The sequence below is a fragment of the Ictidomys tridecemlineatus genome, chromosome 10 (assembly GCF_052094955.1).
Source record: "Ictidomys tridecemlineatus isolate mIctTri1 chromosome 10, mIctTri1.hap1, whole genome shotgun sequence".
Taxonomy (NCBI): domain Eukaryota; kingdom Metazoa; phylum Chordata; class Mammalia; order Rodentia; family Sciuridae; genus Ictidomys; species Ictidomys tridecemlineatus.
In genome coordinates this window covers 83,880,823-83,901,685 of record NC_135486.1, presented here as the reverse complement: position 1 = coordinate 83,901,685, position 20,863 = coordinate 83,880,823, and the positions used below count along the sequence as shown (strand labels likewise).

The following is a 20,863-nucleotide window of genomic DNA, read 5'->3' as shown; positions in this document are numbered from 1 at the left end:
GAATTGTTATTGTTGTACAGATTTTGGAGGAAAAAACATTCTTCAACTACAGAAAGGTAAATTTCCTTTACCTTAACTATCTGTAGTGAGACAAGAATTTGAAAGTATGAACCTGCTGTATCTCATATGAATCATTTTTATACCATCAGTGTGATCTTCTGACATAGTGATTGATATATATATCAGTTACTCAAACCAATGATCTTCATTGCCCCGAAGGTTCATAGGTCTTCTCGACTAGTTGTACAGTTCATTCTTATATTAAGCATTTGTTTCCTGAGCCACTGAGAAGAGAAGGCTTCATTAGACATGTAGCCAGCATGTACATGAATAGCCATTGTAATACTCAATAGAAAGTCCTTCTTGTTCCAAGAATAGACCCTTCAGGCAACAACCAATGGGGGGGGGGGTACGTGCTTACTTGTATGTCTATCTTAAATAGTATGTACTTGGATTTTTTGGATTTTATTACACAGTGATTAAAATAATGTCATGCTTAAAGACCATATGCTGATTCCTTTAATAAATTCTTAACTCCTATGTTGCTAAAAATCCTTTTATTTTACCCCCAAAAAATTCATTTTCACTGTTTGAAAATATTTAAATATAGGTAAAAAAGAAAAACAATGAAAACACCCATAATCATAATACATGACATAAGCATTGTGTGTGTATGTATGTGTATATATATATATATATATATGCAAATATATTTTCAATAAAAATGATTATAATGACTATATTATTTTCTAATCTTCTTTTAATTCTATATATGATCTGCAATTCACTATTTACCAATATTTTTAATGGGCCAATAATATTTCATTAAGGGAAATATTAACTATATTTCTGTAATAAATATAAAAAGACCAATTTTAATCACTATTCAATGAATATGGCCTAGCCCACTTCTTAGATTATATACTGAGAGGAAAGAAAACAGAGGAAGTACAATTTTTATTTTAATTATCATTCATACTTTAAGACTTCTGAATCAAAGTTTTAAATGTACCATTTTTGCTAGCAGTATATGACAGTGTCTATTTTTCTGTTATATTTGCCAACACTGGTGTATTTCAATATGTTTCACATTTTCTAATTTGATAGATCAAAATAGCATCCAATTGTGTATTTTTAAATTTCTTGGTACTAATGATGCTGTTTTGTTCTTTTCTTTGTACCTTTCCTAACTGTATTTTTTTTTTAGAGAGAGAGAGAGAGAGAATTTTTTAATGTTTTATTTATTTATTTATTTATTTATTTATTTAGTTAGTTAGTTAGTTAGTTAGTTTTCGGTGGACACAACATCTTTATTTTTTTTATTTTTATTTTTATGTGGTGCTGAGGATTGAACCCAGTGCCCTGCTCATACCAGGTGAGTGCGCTACCACTTGAACCAAAACCCCAGCCCCTAACTGTATTTTTGAGACTGTGTTTCCCCTTTGTGTTCCCTAGCTTGGTTTGAAGTATATAGTACTCATGTTTTTTCTCCTGGATTTATAAAATCTTTTAAGGAATTCATTTAATTTTATAAATCTATTATGAAAAAAAATTTCCCCAACTTTTCATTGGACTTTGGTTATCATTTTATCCTATTTTCTCTTCCCTAAAAGTTTCTAAGTTACACACAATTATGTCTGCTAACTTTATTCTTTATCATTTATCATTTTTGTGCTTAGAAACACATTCTCCACTCTAAATATAAATAAATTTTGCCTTCAGTTTTTACTGTGTTTCTATGGTTTCAATGTGTTTCAATTATAACTTAAATTCACCTGATAATTTCAAATGGTAAAATGGTATGGGAAAAGAATCTCATCTGGGTTAATAATAAGCCAGTTGATGTAATATGTTTTTAACACTTACAGCATTATAGTTATATATAATAGTGAGGTTCATTTTTGCATTCCAAATTATTGTGTTACAAATTCTAATCGAAAATTATTGCATTGCAGTTGTATATAAAATTGTAATAGATTGTGATATATTTATACATGCACATAACATAATTTAGTGAATTTTATTCCCCAATACTTTGTTTCCCTCCTGTCCTCCCTCCATCTCAGTCTTCTTCTTCTATTCAACTGCCCTCTATTCTATTTTTGTCTCTATTCTATTTGTGTGAAATATCCTTTTTAAAATTCTTCCCTCTTTCTGTATTCTGCATGTGAGAGAGCATTTGGCTATTGACATTGAGAGTCTGCCATATTTCACTTAGTATGGTATTCTCTAGGTCCATTCATTGACATGATTTAATTCTTCATGGCTGAATAGAACTACATTGTGTATATGTGTCACATTTTCTTTATCCATTTATTAATTGATGGGCTTTTAGGCTGGTTCTATAACTTGTCCATTGTGGATTGTGATGTGGATTGTGATGGACATTGGTATGCATGTATTACTATAATATGCTGATTTTAGTTCTTTTGGTTAAATATCAAGGACTGGGATAGCTGGGTCATATGGTGACCTAGTCTTTTGAAGAATCACCATAGTTTTTTCCAAAGTGGTTGTACTAATTTGCAGTTTCATCAGTAATGTATAAGTGTACCTTTTACCCCACATTCTTGCAAGCAATTATTCTAATTTGTATTGTTGTTAATTTCATTCTGACTGGGGTGAGATGAAATTTCAATGTAGTTTTTATTTGTATTTCCATGATTAGTAAGAATGTTGAACTTTTTTTTTCTTTATGTATCTGTTAGCCATTTGTATTTTTTCTTTTGAGAATTGTCTCTTAAGATCTTCTGCCTATTTATTAAGAGGGTTATGAGGTGTGTGTGTGGGGGGGGTATGTTTTTTGAGTTCCTTATATATTTGGGTTGGTAATTCCCTATTTGAGGAATAGCTGGCAAAGATTTTCTCCCATTCTGTATGTTTTCACTTCATGTTCCTAATTGTTTCCTTCTTTTATTTAATGCTATCCAACTTATTGATTCTTGGTTTTATTTGTGTTAGGCACCTATTAAGAAGTTAGTGCCTGCTCCAATATGTTGGAGTGTTGCCCCTGTGTTTTCTTCTAGCAGTTTCACTGTTTTTGCTCTGATTCCTAAATCTTTAATCCACTTTGAGTTGATTTTTGAGCCAAATAAGTGGTAGGGATATAGTTTCATTCTTTACATATGGGTATCCAGTTTTCTCAGAACCATTTGTTCAAAAGGCTATCTTTTCAATGGGCATCGAGGCACACACCTATAATTCCAGAGATCTGGGAGTCTGAAGCAGAAGCATTGCAAGTTTAAAGCCATCCTCAGTGAGGTACTAAGCATCTTAGTAGAGAGATTCTATCTCAAAATAGACTAGGGATGTAGCTCAGTGTTCAAGTACCCCTGGGTTTCATCCCCAATACAATAAACAAACAAGCAAATAAATAAATAAATAACCCAAACAACAGAAAAAGAAAAAAGGGCTATCTTTTCTCCAACTTGTGCTTTTTTTAAATTTACTTTTTAGTTGTAGTTGGACACAATACCTTTATTTTATTTATTTGTTTTTATGTGGTGCTGAGGATTGAACCCAGGGCCTTGCACGTGCAAGGCGAGTGCTCTACCACTGAGCCACAACCCCAGCCCCAACTTCTGCTTTTATCATCTTTGTGAAGCATCAGATAATTGTATTTACATGGATTTTCCTCTGTGCCTTCTAGTCTATTTCATTAGCTTCCTTATCTGTTTGTCTGTTTTTATGATGATAGCATGCTGTTTTTGTTACTATTTCTCTGTAGTGCAAATGAAAATCATATATTATGATGCCTCTAGCCTCATTCATGTTGCTCAGGATGGCTTTGGCTATTCTGGATTTTTTATTTGTCCACTTAAAGTTTAGGACTATTTTTTTCTATTTTTGTGAAGAACATTATTGATGTTTTTATGGACACTGCATTGAATTTGGAGATTGCCTTTAGTGGTTTGGCCATTTTCATGATACTAATTCTATGTATCCATGATCATGATAGGTCTTTCCATCTCTAAGGTCTTCTTCAATTTCTTTCTTCTGTATTTTATAATTGTCATTGTAAAGGTCTTTCATCTCCTTAGTTAGATTTATTTCCAAGTAATTTTTAAAAAAATATTTTTTAAGTTGTAGATAGACAAAATACCTTTATTTTATTTATTTATATGTGGTGCTGAGGATCAAATACAGTGCCTCACATATGCTAGGCGGGCACTCTATAAGTGAGCTACAACCACAGACTCCCAAAGTAATTTTTTGAGGCTATTGTGGAATGGAACAGTTTACTTGATTTCTTTCTCAGTGGATTCATTATTGGAGTATGGGAGAGCTATTGATTATTTTGTGCTGATCTTGTCTTCTGCAAATTTGCTGAATTTGTTCATCAGTTCAAGAAGTCTTCTGGTGGAGGCTTTGGACATTCTAAATATAGGGTCTTGTCATCAACACACAGAGATAACTTGACTTCTTCTTTTCCACTGTATTTCTTTAATTTTCTTCTCATGCCTTATGGCTCTGGCTAGTTTCAAGAACTACGCTTGAAACTAGAAGAGAATTGGTAAGAGTAGATATCCTTGTCTTACTCCTGATTGTAGAGGAAATGCTTTCAGTTTGTCTCTATCGAGGGTTTGTCATATATGGCCTTTGTGGTATTTAAGTATGTTCCTTCTAGTTTCTTCAGTGTTTTTAACATGAATGAGGGTGAATTTCATTAAAAGCTTTTTCTGCATCTGTTGAGATGATCATGTGATTTTTGTTCTTGATACCTTGTATGTGATAAATAACATTTATTTATTAACATATATTCAAAAATCTTGCATTCCTGGGATAAAACCAACTTGATGATTTTTAACCTTTTGTATATAATTTGCTAAAATTTTATTAAGAATTTTTAATATGTAAATCAAGGATTTTGGTCTATACTTTTGTGTGTGTGTGATGTAGCTTTACATGGTTTTGGTATCAAGGTGATACTGGCTTCATAGAATGTTCCCTCCCTTTGTATTTCAATTCTTAGTCTTTTGAAGAATTGCCATAATTTGCAGAGAATTTGTGTTAGTTCTTCTTTAAGTGTCTTGAAGAACTTAACTGAGCATCCATTGTGATTTATCTTTTTTCTATTTTGTTGCTATTGGTTTGGTTAAATGTTCTATATCCTTTTGGTTCAATTTCAGTAGGTCAAAACAATATAGATATTGGTCATTATTTCTAGTTTTTCTAATTTATTGAAATACAAATTTTCAAAATCATCCATGATGATCTTCTATATTTCAGAAATGTCTGTAATGATATCTCTTTTTTGTCTCTTAGTTTATTGATTTGAATTTTCTCTTTCTTTTGGTTAGTTTGGACAAAGGATTCTCAACGTTGCTTATCTTTATAAAGTTGCACTTATACTTTGCATTTTTTCTCAATTTCATTAATTTTGGCTCTGATTTTAATTATTTGGACCTAATCTTAATTATTTCCTTCTTTTCTAGGACCTTGAGATATAGCATTAGATTTTATTGAAGATATTTCTTTCTTTTCTTTTAATCCTTCATAGTATTCCAGAGATTTGGGTACATTGTATCACTATTCTCATTTGAGTATAGAAATTTTAAACCTTCATAGTATTCCAGAGATTTGGGTACATTGTATCACTATTCTCATTTGAGTATAGAAATTTTAAAATTTCTATTCTAATTTCTTCTACTATCGACTCCTCATTTTAAAAAGTATTTTTCAATCTTCATATGTGTAGGTGGTTTCTATAATTTTCTTACTGTCAATTTCTAATTTCATTCCATTATGGCCTGATAAGATGCATAGAATTAATTTTTGTATTTGATCAGACTGGCTTTGTGATGTTAAGTATGGTCTGTTTTTCAAAAGGTCCTGAATCTGCTGAGAAGAAAGTGGATTCGACTGTTTGAGATGAAATAGTCTAGAGAGATCTGTTAAGTCCATTAAATATATGGTGTTATTTAGGTTGGAAGTATTCTTATTGATTTTTACATCTGGATGACCTATCTATTGGTGAGAGGAATGTGTTGAAATCACCTAGTATTCTTGTACTGGGATCTATTTGAGATTTAATGTCAAGAAGTGTTTGTTTTATGTAGTTAGATGCACTGACAATTGGGGCATGAATATTTGCTATTGCTATATCTTCTTGTTGGATTATTCCCTTTACCAATATGTATTGACCATTTTTATCTCTTCTGGTTAAGCTTTTTCTTGAAATCTGTTTGTCAGAGATGAGAATAGCTACTCCAGATTGTTTTAGGACTCCATTCATGTAGAATATAGTTTTCCACTCTTTTATTTTCAGCTTGAAGATGTCTTTGCCTATATGATGATTCTCTTGCAAACAGGATATAGTTGAAACTATTTTCAAAATCTATTCTACAAATCTACATCTTTTTTTCATGTGCTTAGATCACTTATGGTCAGTGTTTTTATGAATAAATATTTGTTATTTTCTGCCATATTTTTTCTTATATTTAATTTTGTCCTAATTTTAACTTAATTGCTATCCTAGAGAGTCACACATTTGAGACCTCTGTGATTTGTGTTTTAGTTCTTTTGTGTGTAACATATCTTTATGTATATTTGTAGTGCTAGCTCTGTGGTCATTATTCTTTTAGTTTATCCTCGTCATTTAAAGTTTCTATTTCTTCTTTGAAAGAAGAAATATTCTGTAGGATAGTTTTGCTGGGTATAGAAATTGCAATTATTTTCTTTCAGAGCTTGGATGATCTCATTCTTACCCCTTCTTTATTTCAGAGTCTGAGTTCAGAATTCAAAAGTTACTCTTATTAATTTATTTTTAAATGTGATTTCACATTTAAAAAAATTGTGGACAACTTCATGAATTTATGTGATCCTTGCACAGGGGCCATTGTAATCTTCTTTGTATTTCAGTGTTAGTATTTGTGCTGCTAAAGTGAACACTAATTTAATATTTTTTAAGAGATGCAATTATACTTAATTGTTTCTTGTTCCTGAGAGATCTCTATCTCTATGTGGTAAAGTCTCCATATTAATCCTTAATTCTTTCTGTTATTCACATTTATTGATAAGAATGTTCTGTATCATCTGTCAAAGACAAAGGCCTGATAGGTGGCGATGAATCTGCTTTTACCTTGCTTGTTTTATTAAATCACACATCAGCTTGATTGTCCACCCAGCTACAAATTTTGAAGCTTTATCCTCTAACCTGCCTTACAAGTCTGCTTCAGCATGGCCACTCTTTTCTTCAGGGACAATTAATTATTTCCATCTTTCAGGATTTGCCTTGCCATGACTTCAAGGACCAAATTTTCTTTGGGCATTTGAAAACTGAAAAAAAGACCAAACATAATATTTGGGGTTACTTTTACCCAAGTAAATCTTGATGTTCCTACTCTGATTTGGTATCTTATTTTGTAAGAATATTCCTAGTCTCCAGGTATCCCACTTCCTTTAGGTTTAGGTTTCTCCTCCTAGGCTTCTGTAGTCTTGAAATTAATACCTTTAAACTCAACCTGTGGTCATCATCTCCTAATTCCTTCTCAGATTGGGTCATTTTGGGGAACCAAAGGTTTTGTCTGCAGGTGATAGTGTAAAATTTCATTGCTTGTAAAAGTTTTATTTTGCTTCTATAAGAAATTATCACAGACTTGGTGGCTTGAAACAGTGGAAGTCTGATTTTGCCCAAACTTTGAAGACAAAAGTCTGAAATCAGAATTATTAGGGCAAAATCAAAGTGCTGGCAAGGCTGTGTCTCATACAAAAGATATAGAGGAGAATCTCTTCATTGCTTTTTCCATTTTGGTGGCCACTAGTATTCCTTGATTGATGGTGGCCACATTCCTTCCATTTCTGTGTACTCTGTCAAATGTGGCTCTCTGTCTTTTTTATCATCACATTTGTGATTGCCTCCAGGGTATACAAGAAGACATAGGACAATTATACTATCCCCAAATTGCTCATTAAATCACATCCGAATAGCCTTTGCCATATGAAGTAACAGTTGCAGGTTTCAAGTAATAGGACTTTTTGTCTTTGGTGACCATCACCTAGCTTATTATAGTGCTCAGTTTCTAGAATTAAATGACACTAGGTTTTAAGTCCCATCTCCAGAACTCATTGGCTGCATTAACTTCAATGATTATGCAGATTCTCTGAATTTTAATTTCATTATCTGAAAAATATGAGCATAAGAGTACAGATATTAATGGTTATTGTCAGCTATAAAAAATAAATTTTAAAAAAGCCCTACAAACTCACTATCAAAAAACATGTCTCATAATGCAGTGTCAAAGGTTAGTTATCACTTTGGGATATAATTTTGAAAGGATATTGGATTAAATTGCAGAGAGCCTTAAATATTCTGCTAAAGAGTATAAAATGGAAGGGCACATTCAGAAGCTGTTGCTGGATGTGAATCATATGATGAATAGAAATGAATTAAACATTTTTTTCTGGTGTTTGCCTGTAAACAGGATTGAGAAAGAAAGAAAAAAAATGTGGAAATTATTGAGTGGAGTTCATGTGAGTGAACTAGGGAGAAATAAAATCTTTGGAAAGCAAGAAATTTGTATGTCTCTCTTGACCACAGTCTCTAAGAGAGTTAAGAGAAAGTCTCTCTCTCTCTTTTTTTTTTTAACCATTGTAGTCTTGGTACCTAACCAAACAAATTCTGTTTACAAATATATATTAATAAACTATTTAAAATCCATTTTAAGTTGTTGATATTGATGTCCCAAATCAGCAGAAGGAATTTAGTATCAAAAGATTGTGCATTGGTCAGGTTTTGGTCAAGAAAACAGGCACCAATCTTAAGAATTCTAGTCAGGAAAAGATTTTAAATGCAGGGGATTAAGGTGTTTTCAAAGTCTTTGAAAGGATTGGGAAAGCAATGTCAAAGAAGCTGCCAAGAATCTCAGAAAATCAGAAAATTGAAAGGATGGCAGAGAACTATTTATGTTATGATCTCATTTCTAGAAGCAACTGAATGGAGAGTCAAAAGAATGCCTAGAAATGGCTACAAGTCTCACTCCTGTCAGAGACCACTTGCCTGCCTGCCAGTATCCAAAAAGCAAAAGTAGCTTTTCTTTCATCTTCCAGACCATGAGTTTCAATTCTTATTGAAGGATTTTAGTCAGAACCCTGTTAAGGAGGGACTCTGGGAAATGTAAGTTCACGTTTTTCAAACATTAGGGTACCAGAGAGTGTGTCAAAGGGTAAGGATGGCTCTGGGTTCCAGCAGAGGATTTAAAACAGAGAATTGTCTCTGTAATGAGCTGGAGGTATATTTGAGACTGTAAATTGAGAATCTTAAGAGGGAAGCCTGAAAACGTCTATGGAACAAGATTGGAATTTGCCCTATTTTCTCTAGATTATCCAAGATGAGACTATTTGTTTGACTTATTGTGATGAAAGTTTCAATATAACATTTAAAAAAGAAATTTTTTTTAAATATCTGTAATGAGAACTATGTGATGTGAGATGGGCTTCTTTAGGTCTGAATTCTGTCCAAATAGAAGATAAGTGATTGAGAATACTTACATAGAATTTCCTGCTGTGTTTGTAGCGAATCACCTCCAATATACTATGATTTATTTTCAGGCCTAGTGGGAGAAGGAGGGGTCTCTACTCAAGAAATTCACAGGAAGAAAGATGGTTGTATAATTTTTTTTAAAAAAGTTATCACTATAGGGAAAGAAGTAAAAGTCACTTTTATTTCTGAGATTGGAGTCATACTATTATTTTAATTATTTATTTAGTACTGGGAATTGAACCCAGGGGTACTTTACTACTGAGCTACAACCCCAGGACTTTTATATTTTTATTTTGAGACAGGGTCTTGCTAAGTGACTCAGGGCTTCAGTACATTGCTGATGCAAGCATTAAACTTGCAATCACCTGCCCCAGCCTTCTCGGTCACTGGGATTACACTCTGCTGGCATCATATTTTGATGGCAGTAGAAGACAGTGTGAAAAATAATATGGATGGAAATCATGTCTTAGGAAAAATAACATTGAAGATCTGCCTAATCAATGCCATCATATTAAGGTTCAAAGCCACTGAATGTATCAGAATTAAACCACACGAGACCTTTGATGAGAACTTGCTGAAGATAGTGGAGGAGTACTATAATCAGCATGCAAGGGAGAGAGTCATATAATTTAAATTTTAGAAAGTTTGCCAAGTAAATGCTCTATGCAAATGGAGGCAAGGGTGTTGAGATGGAGAGACCTTTTTTTTTCTTTACAGTTATAATTTGTTTTATTAATACACCTTATGAATATCCTCACTTTTTAAATATTTAGTATTAAACCCAACAGCAAAATGTTCTGGATGTATTCATCTGAGTTCATTTGTTTCTCCTACTAGGATTTTATAAACATTCACTGACTTTAGTTTTTTTCTTTTGTACTGTTCTCAGATTCCAGCACTAAGAAAAAAATGTTTTTGTCATAAATTTGTTTAACAGAGTTGCTACCTCAGCGTCCATTTTTAGTCCCAACATAATGGATCTGAATGAGTGAAAACTTTCTGATGTGGTGGTGAGGTGGCCTGCTCATTCCTCACCTCACTGACCCCAAACCACACACCCATGGCCTCCAAACACAGTACAACCTAATAGTTAACACCGGGGTCATGTAAAGAACTTCTGCCCTCACGTATGTGCTCTTTAAACTAGGGAACGCACATGCCCCAGGAAAGGCAAAGGGATAATGACCATGGACCTTAAGAAGAGGAATCATCCCACAGTTCCTTGGTCTGTCATTCCCCCTGTGCTTCTGGAGGGTGTCTTGGACACTGCACCCCCACTCTCCATACTCCGGAAGGCACACTGCCCTCTCTTTGTGGACCTATGAATAATAAAACTGCCTCTATTATTTCATGGTTTGGTTTTGTTGCTTCCTCAAGGTCTCACTAGACTGACACACAGAAATGAACTCTTCTAACAGTCAGGGCTCTTCTAGAGAGTGGCTATTTTGGTGGGAATAAACTGGAAGCAGATCCGACAAGAGCTACAGAAAGCCTTGCAAGTATAAAGCAGCTTCCTGTGAGGAGGAGACCTGGTCAAACACTTAGATGTTAGGCCCTTCCCCAGGATAAAGAAGTGCCCTGTTGTTATGGGTCAGGTATTAGGTGTCCCAGGAAAGCTCCTGGTGAGTGAAACAATGCAAGACAGTTAAGAGATGACACAAGGACATTATGAGAACATGGTAACTGTAGGCATGTTGGGTGTGGCTGGAGGTGGGTCACTGGGAGCCTACCTTTAGGGTTTATATATTTTGTGGCCTGGAGAGTGAAGCTGTGTCTCTCAAATCCTTGGTGTCATGTTCCGAACCACTTCCCTCTGCCACACCTTTCTGCCATGATGGTCCTGCCTTACCTCAGGCCTCAATGAGTAGAACCATCCATCTCTGGACTGAGACCTCTGAAACCATGCAAGCCAAATAAACATCCTCTTCTGAAATTGTTTGCGTCAGATCTTTTGGTCATAGCACAGGAAAAAAGTGACTAAAATACCTATGAAAAACACATTGTCAACATTCATGACCATGTCCCCTGTAGCCCCATCTGGGCAGGGCTAGAGTTTGTACCCATTTCTAAAGGAATCTAATTACAGGAAGATAAAACATCTTTGCAAGCATTTCCCTTGAGTTTGCTTTATCAAGTGTCTTCCTGGTTAGCTAAACTCACCTTGTTTTAAAATCTGCAAACTTCTTAGATAATCATATTTTTTAATGGAGACATTTCCTTGCCTGCTCTTGCTAGACTTAGTTCTACATTCCATTTGGGCATTTTAACCTTTATTATAAACATTACTCATTTAATTTAAGGTTTCCTATCACCGAGGATCACTATAAAAGTGGATTTTAAAATTTCTATCCTTTTAAAAGGAATTCACTAAATTGAATTTAAGCTTCTCTATGGATTTTTAGATAATAAAATAAATTGAACAAAAGTTAACAGATTACAGTATACATAAAGCTCAGTATAAAAATATACTGTGAGGTTTAATAGAGCAGAGAAGGCAACTCTATTACCTCCTGCAATTGTATGTATTCATTCAGGAGTCATAGGAATGGGAGTAAGGGGGACCCAAGCATTCTCTTTATGGTATACAAGTTTCTGCTTGAATGTGACGCTGTGTTTTGCATATTAAAAAGATATTTATTTGCAGGAAGATGTGACTTTAATGCAGTTATCTACATATCTGTGACATTAGGAATATAAATTATTCCTGAGAGTTTCTATGATATTCAAATTAAACCATAAACTAGGAGCAAAAGTAGTTTTCATTTAATAATCCTATCTGGCACAGATCTGCCCTCCAAGGTACTATTTACATTCATCTTAAAGGGACTACCTTTCAGAACTCCAAACATAAGTGTTTTCGTCCCAATGGGTTTTTCAGCACTGTTATCATTCAGAATTAATGATCTTCAAGTTCTTTGTGACTTTACTATCTATGAAGACATTTTGACTCTGTTATCAAGTGGGACAGCTCAGACTAAAACTAAAATATCTGTTTATATATTTGTTCTGCTATAAAGACCAAATAAATCAAATGATAGAAAACTGAGGATAGTGCTTGGCATGATAATTACCAGATGACCTATATTCTTTGCATACACAAATGCATACATATATCTTTCCATGAGTTAATTGAATTAATACTATAGTATTTTTAAAAGATATTGATGAAAAACACATTAGGCATATTTATAAAAATTGCAAAGTCTTATATGTAGTAGATACTAACACAGATTTACATATGTAATAGATACACAGATTTGCTTGCCAATTCTTAGCTAATCTAAATCTATTGGCCAATGGAAAGATTTTAAATTAGCTCAATTAATTTTTAATCATTTTTCTTTAAATACTTCTGATGAATTATAAGTATCAATAGGATAGAAATAAATTTTTATATTTTAAACCTATCTTTACTTGCCTATTTGAAAGAATAATGAATAACCAGAATTAAAAGGAAAAATTCTTAGACTAAGTAAGTCTAGTAAATTTTGTTTGAGCAGAGAAAAAGTCAAACAAAACAAGATTAAAGCAATTCAAGAATCGGGCAGTTCCCAGAACCAAAGCATGGGTAGAGAACTATAATTATGAATATGATGGGACAGTATTTATAGAGAAACTGAAGTGAAGCATAGAAAACAACTTAATTGACTGCAACTTAGTGAGTCAGTTTGGTAGAGTTTAATTGGTTAATTGGTGACAAGGTCTTTTGAAATCAACCGAAGCTTAATGATTGTTATTAAACTCTACATAGGTTTGATCTGTTGAATCCAGTGCAGGTGCCCAGTTCAAATCTCTGGCCACCATCAACTTTATTTTTTTTTCAAGCATTAAATATTTTTTTAATATAAATTTTTAAAATTTATATATGACAGCAGAATGCATTACAATTCATATTACATGTATAGAGCATAATTTTTCATATCTCTGATTGTATACATAGTATATTCACACTTCATACATGTACTTTGGATAGTAATGATCATCACATTCCACCTTCATTAATTACCCCATGCGCCCTCCCTTTCCTTTCAACCCCTCTGCCCTATCTAGAATTTGTCTATTCCTCCCATGCCCTCGTTCCCTATCCCACTATGAATAGGCCTCCTTATATAAAAAAAAAAACAACATTCAGCATTTGGTTTTTGGGGATTGGCTAACTTAGCATTATTTTCTCTAACTCCATCCATTTACCTGCAAATGCCATGATTTTATTCTTTTTTATTTCTGAGAAATATTCCATTGTGTATATATGCCACATTTTTTTATCCATTCATCTATTGAAGGGCATGTAGGTTGGTTCCACAGTTTAGCTATTGTGAATTATGCTGCTGTAAACATTGATGTGGCTGTGTCCCTGTAGTATGCTGTTTTTAAGTTTTGGGGTATAGATGGAGGAGTGGGATAGCTGGGTCAAATGGTGGTTCCACTCCCAGTTTTCCAAGGATTCTCCATAGTGCTTTCTATATTGGCTGCACCATTTTGCAGTCCCACCAGCAATGTATCAGTGTACCTTTTCCCCCACATCCTCATCAACACTTATTGTTGTTTGTATTCTTAATAGCTTCCATTCTGACTGAAGTGAGATAATATCTTAGAGTAGTTTTAATTTGCATTTCTGTAATTGTTAGCGATGATGAAAATTTTTTCATATATTTGTTGATTGATTGTATATCATCTTCTGAGAATTATCTGTTCAGGTTCTTGGCCCATTTATTGATTGGGTTATTTGGGGGTTTTTTTGGTGTTTAGATTTTTGAGTTCTTTATATACCCTACAGATTAGTGCTCTATCTGATGTATGAGGGGTGAAAATTTGCTCCCAATATGTAGGCTCTCTATTCAGTTCACAGGTTGTTTCTTTTGCTGAGAAGAAGCTTTTTAGTTTGACTCCATCCCATTTATTGATTCTTGATTTTAATTCTTGTGCCACAGGAGTCTTATTAAGGAAGTTGGGGCCTAATACCACATATTAGAGATTAGAGCCTACTTTTTCTTCTATTAGACGAAGGGTCTCTGGTTGTATTCCAAAGTCCTTGATCCATTTTGAGTTGAGTTTTGTGCATGATAAGAGATAGGGGTTTTATTTTGTTGCATATACATGTCCAGTTTACCTGTCACTACTTCTTGAAGAGGCTATCTTTTCTCAGATGGATGGTCTTGGCACCTTTGTCTAATATAAGATAATTGTACTTGTGTGGGTTAGTCTCTGTGTCCTTTATTCTGTACCTTGGTCTACCAGTATCTTTTGGTGTCAATACTATGCTGTTTTTGTTACTGTTGCTTTATAGTATAGTTTAAGGTCTGGTATAGTGATGCCACCTGCTTCACTCTTCTTGCTAAGGATTGCTTCTGCTATTCTGGGTCTCTTATTTTTCCAGATGAATTTCATGATTGCTTTTTCTATTTCAATGAGGAATGCCGTTGGGATTTTGATCAGAATTGCATTAAATCTGTATAGTGCTTTTGGAACTATGGTTATTTTGATAATATTAATTCTGCCTATCCAAGAGCAAGGTAGATCTTTTCAGACTACCGCAGGAGGTGAAGCCCAGCGGCCCAGATCCATCCAATATCAACGCCATTTAACAGTAGCTAAAGAGCTAATTAATGAGCTTTTAATGAAGATGGAGGATATGCCAAGTTTACAAATAGATTTCATATGTAAGTATGTATGTGTTCTCCATTGTGTCCTCTTCAGCAACACACAAGTGACAGTCACTTCTCTATAGTGAAGCATCTAGAAATGAGAACAATGTTAATTGAGTGTTTACTATCTGACGGCTTTGTGTAGTTGCCTCTCATAAATCATCACACTGAGTCCTCCAGGTGTACATTTTGGGACAAACTGAGGCTCAAAGATATTAGACAATTTGCCTGTGATGCATCCTGTGGTAAACTTAGAGCTGTGATCTTTCCCTCCAGAACTCACAGGTGGTAAAGTCTATGCTCTTAAACATTAACAGACATCTCCTTGTGAGTCCAGTTTGCCAAAAAGCCAAATATTTGGAGGATTTTTGATATTTTTGATATGCAGTTTTATGCCTCTCTATGTAGAGAAAAAGACAGAAAATGGGCACTCTCTAATCTGGCCAAAAAGGCAAAGACAGTCATAAGTGTTGAGTCATGGCAATAAGGAGAGCAAACAGCATCTATGAATTGTCCAATGCTCCCAATTTTTCTTGCCTGCTTTCTTTCTCATATCCAGAACTGAAATCTTGGTGATACAGGCCAATAAAGGCACTCTCATTCTGATTAGGCCAGTGTTTCCCAAATACACGTCAGAAGCACCTAGACAGCTTGTAAAAATAGTCCTGCACTAACCCCAGGTTCTCTGAGCTGGACTGGGTTGGGCCTAGAGAATTATATTTTTAATAAGCTCTGAGGTGATGTTGATTCTGCTGGGTTGGGAACCTCACTTTGAAGAACAATATTGAGTCAAGATCTGGTCCTGGACTTTGGTGGCACATTATATGAAGGCAGTGTTGAAAGATACTATATCCCTAGGCCTTCTTAAATATGATTAAATCAAATATTTTGAGGAGGACCTAGCTGTATTTTTATAAGCATTTTGGAAAATTGCCATCTATCCAAACTGAAAAATCAAAAACATAAACTTTAATAAATATTTCTTGCTGAGTCCCACAGTCATGGCTCCAAATATTAGGTTTTTTCCTGATGGGTTTTTCATCTATATCAACCTCCTGTGTATGTGCCCACATGTTGGATTGTTTTTCACCTCTCAAAGGTACATATTTTCTTTCCTACAATTGCATTCTTTCACATTTCTAGTTGTTTATTATTTTATGAAGTGCTTGGTGGTTTCTTACTTGTCAAATTAATAATCTGACATTCCTGGCTAAATATCTCATGTGAGGAGCATGCAAGCTTTGAAATGGTTCTTCCAGTACAGACAACTACTGAGGTTTTTATCATCTCATGGAGAAATCTTTCAAGAATAATTTAAGATTACTTAAAGTTTTATTGACTTTTCCCCAGCCTTTAAATATTAAGAGGAATTAGATTTAAGTCATATGCTCACTACAAAGTCCTGTCAGCATTATGATATCAAGAAAATTGGAATGTGTTTATAAAAGATGAAGTCAATTATCTTATGGGTTACTCGTGTATTGATTTATTAAATTGATGCTTATGGATATTTGCTAAATAAAATAGGCCTCTGTAAGTTTTCCATTATGTGTTGTAAAAATGTAACTGAAGTTACATTGTTAATTAATTTATTTATATTCTGTGAGACATTATTTTCCAGACTGTTATGAACACATGATGCAATTTTACTGATCAATTGGTTTGGTTTTGTTTACTTAAAGTTTTGATTTGTATTGCTCAGAATGCCTCAGTGCTCATGGTGGCTTATAGACCAAATTTTTGACATAATACTAGTAATACTGTAAATATCTAGAAAACATTTTGTTATCTAGTTTTATCCTTGACTTTCTTAGTGCCTCAATTCTTATCTTGATCCTATCTGTATAGAATATATATATCAAGTATATAAACTATATATGATATGTATCTGTAAGTGTGTATATACATATAGGTATATATTTCTTAGCATATGCTACAGTACCGCTAGGTAGTTAGTCAGCCTTGAATGGGTGAGCAGAAAAAAGACAATGTGAGGCAGCGGGGACCGAAATCCACAGGAAGGCTTATCTGACAGATAAGCACCTGCAAAACAGGGGCTTAGTATCCCAACCCTCCCCCACCATAGTTCTACAACCACTTGAGAATAACTGTTGTCTCAAGATCAGGTCACTCTGTATCTGGTAGTCTGGACCCTCCCTTATCACAGAAACTATGGGAAATTCCAATCGTCTTGGCAAATAAAACTTCAAGACCTTCACAAAGATCTTGCTGCGCTAGTCAGCTTTTTCCCTGTTGTGATTAAAAATCTTGACAGGAACAATTTTAGAGGAGAAAATATGTTTATTTGGGAACTCACAGTTTCAGAGATCTCAACTCACAGATAGATAGTAGTTTCCATACCTCAGACTTGAGGTGAGACAGAACATCATAGTGGAAGAGTCTGTCAGAGTGAAGCAGCTCACATGATGATGAGAGCAGAGAGACTTCCCTCACCAGATTCAAATACATGCCCCAAAGGTATGCCACCAGTGACCTGCATCCTCCAACCACACCCTACCAGCCTTCAGTTTCTATTCATAGTCAATCCCACTATGGGATTGATTCACTGATGGGAGTAAGGCTGTCATAACCAAATCATTTTTTCTCTAAATCTTCTTGTGTTGTCTCACACATGAGCTTTTGTGGGACACCTCACATCCAGACCATAATACTTGCTGAAGGCTATTCAGAAGGTAATACACTGATGAAGAGGGCAGGAAATCAAGACAAAAACAGGTTAACTCCATTTCTTCTATGAACACCACACCATCTCTTTGAGGTAGTCCATGCAGTTTCCTTGCTGTCAGTCAAAAGTCAGCAGGTGGACTTGGGTGGGTCTCTGGCAACTTCCTGGGACTCCCAATAAAACTGGAGGGCAGTAGGGGCACAGCATCTCTCTTCTAAGAGAATCTACTCTCTCCCTTGAGAGTGACCCCCTTTCCCCTTTTCCTATCTCTTCTAATAAATGCATGTCTGTCACTCTGAATGACTTGCATGAATTTTTTCTGGCCCAATCTCAAGAATTCGGGTGAGGACAGAGCCTTAGTGCTGCCTCTGTTTCACCTGGGAGGCCCACGCTGCTGTAACATTGCTGTATTTTATGTATTTTTGTAAATAGCATTAAATTTTAAGAACAAGGTAAGATTTAAATAAATAAAATTAAATTTTAAAAATACAAGCAATATTAATGACTATTAGAAATATGGTAGTTCTGTGAACCTTGTTTTAATTGGAATAATTTGTTATTTACTGATAATTATTTTCCTTTTTATAAAGTAATTCCAGTTTTCTCATTATTTCTCTTCACCATAAAATAATTAGAGGGTTATTAAAAATCTACAATTATAAGATTAAATGAGGGACTATACATAAATGGTGTTTCCTTTAGTTAACTAAAAAAAGTTTAGTCATTTTATTTATACCATCACAGCACAAGTAAATGTAGTTTTTGAAATAATAAAATTGTGTAAGTATCTAGATTTTAATAACTGTGCTTTTGCTATTTTTCAGATTTTCTTTATATGTTACATTTTCAAAAGGATGCAGTGACTACATCCATTGCTTCATAAATCCATAAAGTAGCTTTATAACCTCATTTATACTTCCTAAGAAATGTTGCTTTGTAGACATTTTAAAATGCAACTTAACAGCTATTTTTGTATAATAGTTAAGATAAATAATTTACAGAAGTAACAGAAGGAGATGCAACCATTTTAAATTTTAGATAAGATTAAAAAATTAGATATCATTTCAAATTAATATAAGGACAGTAAAGAAAGTAATGTTCTGGGGGCAGGCACTGAGGAGGGTAACTTGATACATAACTTTATGTGGCTTAAAGAACTGTATAGCATTTCACCATATAAAAATTACATGATAATTATACAAGCTTAAAGGAATGATAAATGATAGTTTTAGTATATGAAAACTTAATAGCAAGTGCTTGGAAGAGAAATGGATTCAGTGCCTTGGACCCTGGAGACGAAGATACCAAAACCAGAAACAAAGCTTTCACTAGGAGGAGATGATTTGCAAGACAGCTGATAAGAAGGACAAGAGAAAAAACGAAGGACAAGAGAGAGAGAAAAAAAAAAAAGATATCCAGGGGGAACATTTTATTGTGTTTTGGGGAAATGTAGTCCCTCAAGAGTGTGTGTGGCCAGAGGAAAGCCTGATGTCAAGGGAGAAATGAAATTACTCAGCTGTAAGATAGGAACGGGGCTGGAGAACCTTGGAGAATACCTTTGCAAATGTCAGCAAGACTGGAAAAGAGACAAGAAAGTAAACTACTGCAGAGGATGAGAGTCTGAGCAGCCGGAGTGGCTGGTAGGTTAAAAGTCTGGCTCACAGGGAAAAGAGGCCTGGATGCCCAGTTTCTATCATTTCACAGCCTATTGAGTTGAGAAGAATTGCTGTGAGCCATTTTGTCTGCCAGAAATAAACATATACCGTCTTGGGAAGAAGATAACCTTCCAGACTCAAATTTTCTGTCTATTGCTAGATACAGTGTATTGTAAGGGTAAGAAAATCAGGAAGCCTATACCTGGAAAAAAAATACTCTTCAGAAATGAGGGCAAAATAAAGATATTTTCAGATAAATGAAACCAAGAAATTTGTCACCAGCAACTCAGGCTGAGGAAATTCTGCAGGTGAAGGGAAAATCATCCTAGATGAAAATGAGGATTACATTGGCCAATGAAAAGCCAACAGACAATACAAATGAGTTTAAATGAATAGTGATTATATGAAATAACAATGTTTATGAATTTAAATAGTAAATTAAAAATATATAAAATATTAAAATACTTAAAATTAAGGTCATAAAAAACAGAAGGGGACATTTTGCATCAGTAGTACCTTTGACAATATGCTTCTCCAAAAAAACTGTCGAAACTATCAAATGCATTTTTCAGAACTCTAGAATTCAAAGTCTTGCAACAGTCCAAGAGGGTTGCAGAAAGATAGTTTGATTTACTGTGTCTAACCCCATCCAAATCTTCTCAGATCCACAACTAATTCAAAACCAACAATCTTGCAATCTTAGTTGTTTAAAACAAAATGAAATAAAACAAAACAGAAAACTAGCAGCTTAGAAGACTCTGTCAAAGTTACATCCCTAGAAAAGTACCAGTATTTTACCTGTTTGTCAGCTTTCTGGAAAATTCCATTAGAGTAGAAATAAATAAAATAGAGATTCAAGAAACAATAACAAAGACAATAATGAATCCAAAACCTAGTTCATTGAAAAGAGAAACTGAAAGAAAGAAACATATCTTTCTCTAGAATGACCACGAAAAAAGAGAAAAGACTATCAAAGAAGTTATTAAAATGAGATGGGAAGAGAATGCTTTACAAATGACCCTACAAAAATGAAAAGACTTTTAGGTAATACTATGAGCGAGTGTGTGCAAATAAGGTAGGTAATATCAATGAAATGGGCAAATTCTTGGAAAAACATAAACTACTGACATTTACTTAATAAATAGAAAATATGAATGTACATATAACAACAAAGGAGACTAAACTGATAATCAAATAATTTCCCAGGAATCTTTGCTGGTAAATTCTATTAAATTTTAAAGAAGAATTAAGCCAAGCCCAGTGGCACATGCCTGTAATCCCAGAGGCTTGGAGGATTGCAAGTTCAAAGCCAGCCTCAGTAAAAGTGAGGTACCAAGTAACTCAGTGACACCCTGTCTGTATATAAAATACAAAACAGGGCTGGGGATGTGGCTCA

At 34.2% G+C, this 20,863-nt stretch overlaps 1 protein-coding gene and 1 non-coding gene across 2 annotated transcripts in view; one reads left to right on the top strand and one right to left on the bottom strand.

Moving 5' to 3' along the window:
* Malrd1 (MAM and LDL receptor class A domain containing 1) overlaps positions 1-20,863 on the top strand; it is a 610,752-nt gene that overhangs the window by 193,616 nt on the left and 396,273 nt on the right. The gene's annotated exons all lie outside the window — the stretch shown is intronic.
* On the bottom strand, positions 6,790-6,891 carry LOC120887795 (U6 spliceosomal RNA). Its single transcript, XR_005731118.2, has one exon. It is a non-coding gene; the product is annotated as a U6 spliceosomal RNA (small nuclear RNA).